The sequence below is a fragment of the Hipposideros armiger genome, unplaced genomic scaffold, assembly GCF_001890085.2.
Source record: "Hipposideros armiger isolate ML-2016 unplaced genomic scaffold, ASM189008v1 scaffold_566, whole genome shotgun sequence".
NCBI classification, from domain to species: domain Eukaryota; kingdom Metazoa; phylum Chordata; class Mammalia; order Chiroptera; family Hipposideridae; genus Hipposideros; species Hipposideros armiger.
In genome coordinates this window covers 507,993-518,292 of record NW_017731916.1, presented here as the reverse complement: position 1 = coordinate 518,292, position 10,300 = coordinate 507,993, and positions in this window count along the sequence as shown.

Sequence of the window (10,300 nt, the reverse complement as noted above, 5' to 3'; positions counted from 1 at the left end):
CACAAAAGTTACTACAAAAGCTACAGTAATGAAGACTGTATGGTATTGGCATAAGGATAGACATATAGATCAATAGGACATAGTGAAGAGCCCAGAAATAAACCCATAGCTTTTTTTGACAAGGCCGACAACACAGTCCATCTGGGGAAGACTATTATTTTTTAACAAAATGTGCTGGGACAACTGAATATTCACATGAAAAGGAATGAAATTGGATCCTCACCCTACATCATATACAAAAATTAACTCAATGTGGATCAAAGTCTAAAATGTAAGAGCTGAAATTATAAAACTCTTAGAAAAAAACACAGTGACCTTGGATTAGTTAATGGGTTCTTAGATATGACACTAAAAGCACAAGTAATAAAAGAAAAAATAAATTGAAGTTGACCAAAATTTTAAATTGTTGTGCTTCAAATGATTCCATCAAGAAATTTCAAAGAAAACCCACAAAATGGGAGATATTTTCAAACCATATTTGACATGGGACTTATATACAGAATATACTATAGGAAACTGTTTCATAAAAAGACAAATACCTCAATTAAAAAATTGGCAAGGAATTTGATGACATTTCCCCAAAGGAGATATATTATACAAATTCTTAATAAGCCCATTAAAATATGCTTATTGTGATTTGTCATTAGAAAAACCCAAGCTAAACTTTACACCCACTAAGATGGTTAGAATAAAAAAGTCAGCTAATAACAAGTGTTGGTGAGGGTGTGAAGAAGTTGGAATACTCATATATTGCTGATGCCAAAATAGACTGGTATAGCCACTTTGGAAAACAATTTGTCAGTTTTTCAAAAAGATAAACATAAAGTTACCAAATGACCTAGCAATTCCCTTTCAAGGTGTGTGTATATCCAAGAGAATTGAAAACATATGTCCACACAAAAATCTGTACACAAGTGTTCATAGCAGCATTACTCATGGTCGCAAAATGTGAAAACAACACAAATGTCCATCAACTGATGAATGGATGAACAAAATATGGTATATTCATACAATGGAGTATTATGATTACTGGGCCATAATAAGGAATGAAGTACTGATACATGCTACAACATAGATGAACATTAAATATATTATGCCAAGTGGAAGAAGCCAGACAAAAAGGCCACATAGTATGTGACTCCATACATATGAAATGTTTTAAATAGGCAAATTTATAGAAATAGAAAATAGATTAGTGGTTGCTAGGAGATGGGAGAAGGGGACGATAGGGTATGATTGCTAAGAAACGTGGAGAGTTTTTTTAGGGCGATGAAAATGTTCTGTAATTAGATGGTTGTACAATATGTTGTGAATATACTAAAAAAACCACAATGAATTGTACACTTTAAAATGGTGGATTTTTATGCTGTGTGAATCATACCTCAATAGAATTGTCATACACACACACATAATACATACACATGCACACATGCACACACATACACAATATGGCCAACAGTAGCTTCCTGGCAGCAGCAGAGGAAAGTGCTGTTGTCATGCCAGCCTAGCACAGCAGATCAGAACTGTAGTGGCTCTCAGTGCTTAGGGCTGATAGAAATGAGATGAGAAAGTTCCAAAAAGGCAAAGACTGAATACAACAACAATTTTAAAAATGGAAGAGCCAAGGATTGTGTACCACATGGAAGAGCTAGTGCCACCCATCGCACTTTTTAGCCACATCTCCATAAAAGTAATAGCTTCTCTCTGAAGTGTTATTTTAAACACACACACACACACACACACACACACACACACACACAAGAAATCTGACAATTAAGTTCGCGAACTCATCCTAGAAAAAGTGCTACATATTTCATTGCTGAATATCACTATGGTTACCTTCGAAGTACTCCTCTTGGGAAGCTGTGCGCCCACGCCAGCACCTAGTCCACCCTTCGAAGTAATTTTGGAACTCTTTCTGGAATGGCCATCAGAGCTGTCATCATTATTATCCTTGAAGTCTTGACTATCATCAAAATGTCTTCCTTTCAATATTTTATCTTTGGGTAAAGAAACAAGTCATTGGGGGTCAGAACAAGTGAGTAGGGAGGGTATTCCAATACAGTTATTTGTTTATTGGCTAAAAACTCCCTCACAGACAGTGCTGTGTGAGCTGGTGCATTGTTGTGATGCAAGAGCCATGAATTGTTGGTGGAAAGTTCAGGTCGTCTAACTTTTTCATGCAGCCTTTTCAGCACTTCCAAATAGTAAACTTGGTGAACTGTTTGTCCAGTTGGTAGAAATTCATAATGAATAATCTCTCTGATATCAAAAAATGTTAGCGGGGCTGGCTGAGTGACACATTGGTTAAGAGCTGGCTTGGGACGCCAGAGGGCCCCGGTTCAGATCCCACATATGAGGGCCAGTGACACTGCCCTCTACAGCTAAGATGCTGGGCAACAGCTCAACCTGGAGCTAGGCTGTCGTGAGTCACCGACGACGGCATAGGTTTCAACCCCTGCTGCAGTAGGTTGCCAAGGGCTACTGTGTGTGGCCAGCAGCCAGCGTGAGTGGTCAGCAGCCGCAGTGAGCGGCCGTCCAGAAGCCGGTGACTGATCTGTCTCACCCGGGAAGAGCGCAATGATGGTGCCAATTGGGCCAGTGAAGCAACGTCCTCCACAACTAAACTGAAGAAAAAACAACAACTTTTTTTTTGAGGAACAGCAACTTGTCTGTTCCCCTTCCCCCAATTCCCCAGCGCTGTTCCCATCCCGCAATTCCTCAATAAAAATCTTAAAAAAAAAATGTTAGCAACATTGTTGCAACAAGTTCACAAACTTAATTTTCAGACCTCCTGTGTGTGTGTGTGTGTGTGTGTGTGTGGTGATATATACATACAAGACTTATATTTGACTCACATCCTAGAGTTTACAGAATATTTTTTCATTCATTAACTTGTTGATATTCAAAACATCTTCAACATCATTATTCTTGTTCCAAATTTGTGGAAACTGAGGCATAAGAGGATTAAGATACATGCCTAAAATGACACACTATAAACCATGAAATGGACTTCCAAACCAGCATCACAAAGAACGGACACTGCATGGCAGGAAATAGCTGTGCTCTGTTATACATCCAACAATTTTGTAAATTTAACCACTTTTCTCCACTGGCTTACTAGGAAAAATTTTGGCCCTTTTCCAACTGTTTTACTCAGCTCTCCTGTTACTACTGCTGTCACCATCCTCGAAAACAATAAATGCAGAATGACTGCTCCAGTAAGAGTGTTCTGCTTGAAGGCCAAGCATCACCGTCTGGTCAGGCCCAACCTGGGTTTCCCTGAGCAAGATACAAAGTGTCACATTGCACAGTGGGGTTGCTGAGGGGGTGGCTCTGGGCCCACTGTGTGTTCACTGGTCAGGAAGGATAAGACCACTTGTGGTTAGTGCCCCTGTATGCTCTGCAAAGGCATTACAGCCACTTTCCATTGATTGCCACCCATCAGTATAGTTCGTGGCTTTATGTAAGGGGCCAGGAGCAGCACAATTGAGCTGCTGAACTGCAGGGGGGTGAGTTGGGGGAGAGAAGAGGCAGACATGGAAGGCCAGGGAGGAACAGAAGATGGCCAACTGTTCAAAGGGACACTTGTGACTTGCTTTAGCAAGTAGAGTGTCCTAAAAAGCGCAGTGAATAAGCTTTTCCATAAGGTTATAAGTAATCTTCGTTAACATTAAATCATTGTTAATTCCCACCTTCAGAAGGGAATGGCTATATTTTCCCCATTTTATGTAAGAGAAACTGAGACACAGAGGATGCTGAGGAACTGGCACTTGAGTTGATGAAACAAGTGGGATTCAGGATAAGACTCTAGCTGGGTGGACTTGGGACAATCTCTTACCCTCTACATCTCTGTCCTATCATCTGGGAAATAGCCGCAGCCTTATGACCTGGCAGGTCTATTTTGGAGGCTGTCATGAACCCCAGATGTGACAGTACTGTGAGCGCCCTTTCCACAATGCAGACTGCTGCCTAAGTGCTAGTTACTCTTCCTGCCCCACGCTCTGCAACTAGTGATCCCCTCCATTGGAACTGCCCTTCCGTAGGGAGAAAAAAAGCTACATTTATTGAGAAAAAATTACATGCCAGACACTGGGTGAATCTTTCACATATATGATGTCATTAAATCCTTTTAAAACTGTGCCCAGAGAAGTGTTATTATCCCCATTTTGCAGAAGAGACCCCTGAAGCTTGAATCACTTAATAAGCCGGTGGGAAGGTAATTCAAGGTCCCTCTGGCTCCGAAGGCCAGGAAGTTGCCCTTAACTGGAGCACAGCCATCTATGGCCGAATCCAGCTCGTCCTCTCTATTGTGTTGCCTAGGGCCGCTTTCCCACAGACAGAGTCCAGCACTCACACAGACTCTGTGACATACTCTGCATGGCCTCCAATATTTACCATCTGTTTCTTTACAGAAAACACTTACCGATCCTTGGACAACAGAGAGAGAGGGCTTGGGTACCTGGTTGCCTGGCCTCAAGAATCGACCTCCCCACTTAATACTGTGTGACCAAGACCAAAGGAGAGCTTCACTCACCTTATCTGTTAATTGGGATCATCATAGTATGACTTCATAGGATTGTTATGAAACTTAAGATACTCCACACGAAGCTCTCACCTGTGCTTGGCACTTCAACCTTGCTTAATACATGGAGGCAAAGGCTGGAAGTGCCATGCACTGCTTCTGTCCCACTGCAGCCCAGCTGTTTCTGCCCTCCCCAGGTTTCTTTACAGCCAGTCGCAGGAAATCATTCGGAAGGATTGCTTCTTCTTTCCTGTAGCTCTTGCCTGCTCAGCCAGGAGATCTTTCTCTCACCGCCCTCTTCCTGCAGAGCAATCCCTAGGGCTCAGTTTTAGGCATGGTTGAGAGTCAGGGTCAGGATTCTTCTGAGGCTAACAGTTCAGATGGGGTTTGGGCAGGGACTAGAACCAGTGGGGTGGGGTTGGGGGGTGGGGAGCAGAGCTGGAAAGGAATAGGGAGCATGGCTACTGCCCTAGGAGCAAAGGATGAGCTCCCAGTTTTCAGCTTGGGATTTTTTTTTTTCTTTAAGAACATCTTGGGGCAGAAACAGGCTGGGGAAGTTTGGCCACTATCTATTTTTGACTGTCCCAGGACTTTAAAGACTAGGGATCAAATACATCTTTCAAATAGAACTGCCTTCCTTTGAAAGTAGTTGTGCTCTTTCAAAGGCAGCATTAGAGGTTTTAAATCGGGTTCTCTAGTTCCAACCCTGCAAAGATGCTTTGAGTAACTCAAAATGGGATTCACCTCCCTGGTTCTAAGGACTCCTGCCATCAGCAGCAAAAGCCAGTGGCAGAGCTGTGGAAGCCATCACACGGGCAGCTCACGCCCAGTCTTTCCTTCACTGAGGGGCAGAGGGAGGATCTTGTCCATGTGAATAAATAGCCTTGATCTTCAGCAGGGTTAGAGAGAGGCACAGCCTTGGGTTGACTAGAACACTAGCTGGGAGGTGTGTGGCCATATGGTTAGAACACGGGGCTGGAGTCCTGAGGACGTGATTCTTGTTTGACCTCCTCTCCTCTCCCCTTTCCTGGGCTAACCACTGTCGCCCTCCAGCTCGCCACAAGCCCTAAGAGTCTTTTTGACACTTCTGGAAACAGACCGTTACTAACACCTGTGTTCCAGGTGCCAGGCTAGGCCCTCAGCTAGGAAGCAGTGCCCTCCAGGCACCTCGGAGTTAGGATTTGCCATCTCCAAAGTTCCAAAATGCTTCAGTTTGTTCAATCCTGCTTTTCCTATTAATATATACAGTCCCAGCTGGTGACTCCCAGTATCATCCCTCCCACCTGGACAGGTAAATATGTCCAGGGGAGTGTGGGGCCTGTGCAGAGCTTTCTGCTCCCTTCATGGGCCTGGGCTTTATAAGCTGTGGGAATGTGTCTGCTTCTAATGGAAAGAATTAAGAGAGGGCAGGGCACTGGGGAGGAAGAGGCAGAAGGAACGTGTACTTTATGTAATACTCTGAGGTAAAACTAATACCTGCAAAAAGTACTAAATAGAATACCTACAAAGAGTTCAAAAGAAACAACAACAAAGAACGCTGAAAAGCCTGGATACACATAATCAAAAGCTCTACATGCTTGTTTTCCAAGTAACTGGAACCTAAAATCCTTGACCTCTAGCTATGCAGGTCTTTTTTGTATAAGTGGACATTAAGAACGCTGGCATTTAACTGTGCTCCTGGCCCCAAATTCAATCTTCTCAGTTTGTAATATATTCTGTCTGTGTAGATGTAAGGGCCTAACAATCAGAGATAGAATATCACAGTACGAACAAGGGATGGACCTTCAAAGTTACTAAATATTGAAATCATGGACCTACTGAACACAGATTTCAAAAGGAAAGAGTATGTCATGAAAACAAAAGGAGCAATAAGATAAGAAACAACCCAACAACAAGAACCAGAATAGACCAAATTGAAAAACACAAAGAGGGCTGAAAAATGCTGAGTTCCAGTCCTACCCCGAGGACTGGCCATGGGCCCTCAGTCCCCATCTCTGCCCAGAGGCCAAAGGCTTCACAGGCCTTGGGCTTCACAAAGGACAAGAAAAGCACTCCTTGCAGTGGTATAAGGCCCATGCTCCTCATTTTCAGAAAGCTTTCCCAGACATTAACTAATTAATTTTGTTCCACACAACTTGACACAACACCAGAGCTGTGAATGTAGGAAGAGATGTGTCAAAATGTCAGAGTATTGATGGAGCCAGGAAATCAGCAGAGAACATAGTCTGCAGTCAGGAATGAACAGGGTGAGAGAGAAGGCAGGGACATGGCGAGTTAAAGGGATTACCACCACTGTGAGCTCCTTTTCCGAGGTTCACGAGGACTAGGTTCTCATTCTCAGCCTCCTGCCCTCCTTGAGAACAAACGCCAAAGCTGTATGATATTCAAGTCCTGGGTCTAGTCCTGGCTCTGCCACATGTGTAACAGGCACATGGCCTTGGATGAGTCCCTGTGTGACTGCAGACCTCACTTTCCTCATTGTAACACCTCTGACATTCTGTGATCCTGGCTCTCATAAAGCAACTGTTCTCATCCAGGATTCTGGGCATATCAGAGGGTTGGGAACACTGGGGAGAAAAGAATGACATTGATAAGTGCACATGACTTGTGGCCAAAAGAGCATCCATCAGCAACTGGCTTTAAAACCTCTGCAATAGTTAATTTTATGTGTCACCTTGACTGGACACATAGTACCCAGATATTTTGTCAAACATTATTCTGGGTGTGACTGGGAGGATGTTTTGGGTAAGATTAAGATTTGAATCAGTAGACTGAGTAAAGTAGGTGGCCCTCCCTCACATGAGTGGGCCTCATCCAGTCAATTAAAGGTCTGAATAGAACAAACAGCCTGAATAAAAAGGGAGGGCATTCCTCTTGCCTGACTGCTGAGCTAGGACATTGGTCTTTTCTGACCTTCAGATACACACTGAAACTTCGACTCTTTTTGGATCGCCAGCTTGCTGACTGCCAATCTTGGGACTTGAAATCTCCACAAATTGTATGAACCAACTCCTTATAATAAATTATATATATATATATATATATATATATATGTATATATGTATATATATATAGTGTGTATGACTAAATATGTATATATATACATATATATACACATCTTCTGTTGCTTCTGTTTCTCTGAAGAACCCTAACTAACACAATCTCCCAGAGCATCTTAGATGCATATGCATCATTGAAGATGGCTTAAAAACCTCTGCTGGGAAGCATTGCCTGCCGCACCCTTTATAGACATTAAAATAATAAAGATGAGTCATGTGGTTAGACATAACAATATGCGAAAATAATATTATGGAACACAGCACTGGTCAGACCTTCATTGGAGCTACATGCTACATATGAAGAGCATGACCTAAGGAATGAAAAGGTTAGGCGGAGAGCCACCAATATAACAAAATAATAAAAGAAAGGCCCTTGGAGAAACTATCAGAGTTTAATTGAAGAGCAGAAGCCTGGAGACAGATTTACAAAGTTAATGTGTAAGAAGAACTGTTGTGTGGCTCATTCTTCCACCAGGGGACAAAGCCAGAAAGACCCATTTTAAGATAAAGAAGATGGGGGGCAATTTATTCACATCAGGAGGATTCTGATGACTGGATTGTAAGAGAAAAGTGTATAAACATTACTAGTGGTCTCACAATCAAACATTTTGGCACGTATCCTTCCAATGTTTTTTCTAGGCTCAAACGTTTTGTCCTCTCTCTCCCTCCCTCCCCCCGTACCCGCCCCAACCCTCTTCCTATCCCTCTCAACTCATACTTGACACAGTTTTACATCCTATTTCTTTCCCTTACAAAACATCATGCATATTTTTCTAAATCATCAACTACTTCTCTACACCATAATTTTGAATTAGATGAATACCATTCTATCATAGATGTATGTCAATTTATTTCACAAGTTCCCCATTTGTGAGCATTTAGATTCCTTCCAACTTTTCACTCTTTTAAAGAACATTAGGATGAATAACCTTACTCTCAAATTATTTTTCACACCTTCCTGGTCATTTCCTTAGAATGAATTGTTACACGTAGAATTGCTGGGTCGAAAGTTCTGATCTGGGGCCAGCTGAGTGGCGCGACGGTTAAGAGCTGGCTTGGGACGCCAGAGGGCCCCGGTTCAGATCCCACATATGAGGGCCAGTGAGTGACACTGCTCTCCACAGCTAAGATGCTGAACAACAGCTCAACCTGGAGCTGGGCTGCAGTGAGTTGCCGATGATGGCTTAGGCTGCAGCCCCTGCTGCAGTGGGTTGCCATGGGCTACCGTATGTAGCCAGCAGTCAGCGTCAGCGGCCAGCAGCCACTGTGAGTGGCCGTCCAGAAGCCTGTGACTGATCTGCCTCACCTGGAAAGAGCGTAATAATGGTGCCAACTTGGGCCAGTGAAGAAACGTCCTCCACAACTAGACTGAAGAACAAAAGAACAGCAACTTGTCTGCTCCCATCCCCCCAATTCCCCAATAAAAATCTTTAAAAAAAAAAAAGTTCTAATATGCTTAAGGATTTTGAAACCTAGCTGAACCCCCTCTGTAAATAGACCATTTACAGGATCTCAGACAGTGAAGGCCATTACCCATTTCTCTATGCTCTTGCCAACACTGTGCATATTTTTGGTTGTTGTTTTATCTTTACATGAAGTGATTTTGTGTAGAACATCAAAGAAGACTTTTGTGAATGAGCTGGCCCTTGAGTGTGTGGTGAGATTTCAATAAGCAGAGTAGTTGGGGGGAAGCATTTTAAGGCAGGAAACATAGCACACCAGCTTAAGATGCTGGTGCTCTTTGACGAATCCAGTAGATGTAGGGCTCCCGGGTCACACAGGAGGATTAGACTACAAAGGCAGGCCAGAACACAATCAGAGGCCTTGAATGGCATCATAAGGAGCTTAGATTTTATTCCATAACAATTGGAAGCCTTTAGCAGTTTCTGAGCAGGGAGCGATGTGTTTTTGCATGCTATCCTGAGGGTGCCAAGGACCTGCCAAAAAGGTTGTTAAGTGGCAGGATCGGGTTTCATAGTTTTGACAGTAACCAGGAGACATGTCTATTTTTCCCACTCTGGTGTGACATTGGGGTTGGAGCACTTCACTCATGCTCTAACATGCTTCCTATTAGGAGGACAAAACCCCACCTGAACAAATCAAGAAGGGAGAGAGAACAAATGTATGCAGACCCGACAGAATTGAATGCAACAGGACCAGCAAGTAGCACTGATCATTTATCTCAGTCCTTGTTTCTTTCATCAATATTTTATGTCACTAGGAGACTCCAGCTTCATTTTCTGGTAATGAATTTCTCATGAGACCAAGAGCAAGTTGCTGAACCAGATGCTGGGCCAAAGCGGAGCTCCAAGCCTCAGCCTGCTGGCTCGGCCACCCTGCAGGGCAGAGGTGCTGCAAGGCCAACCGAGAGAGCCCTGGCCCCAGGAGCAGGGCTTCCCTCTATGTGGATCACTGACTCCCCAAATAAACCCTCTTCAGAAAACACCTTTCCTCCCTGGGGGGCTGAGTACTGTTGGGGAAGGTTAGTCAACAACTCTGATTAATCACCCACCAGGCATTGAACTGGGGGAAAATAAATGTATTCAAATAGAAGCCCTTGTTCTCACAGAATTTTCCATTTTTGTCCGTGTGTCAGCATCAGCAGAGTGCTTAGAGCATAGTAGGCACTCAGAAATGCCTTCTATAATGGGTGGATAACTGCTGACAGTTGCCTCTACAGAATCCCAGTGTCTAATTTCAGCTCTAACTCTTACTT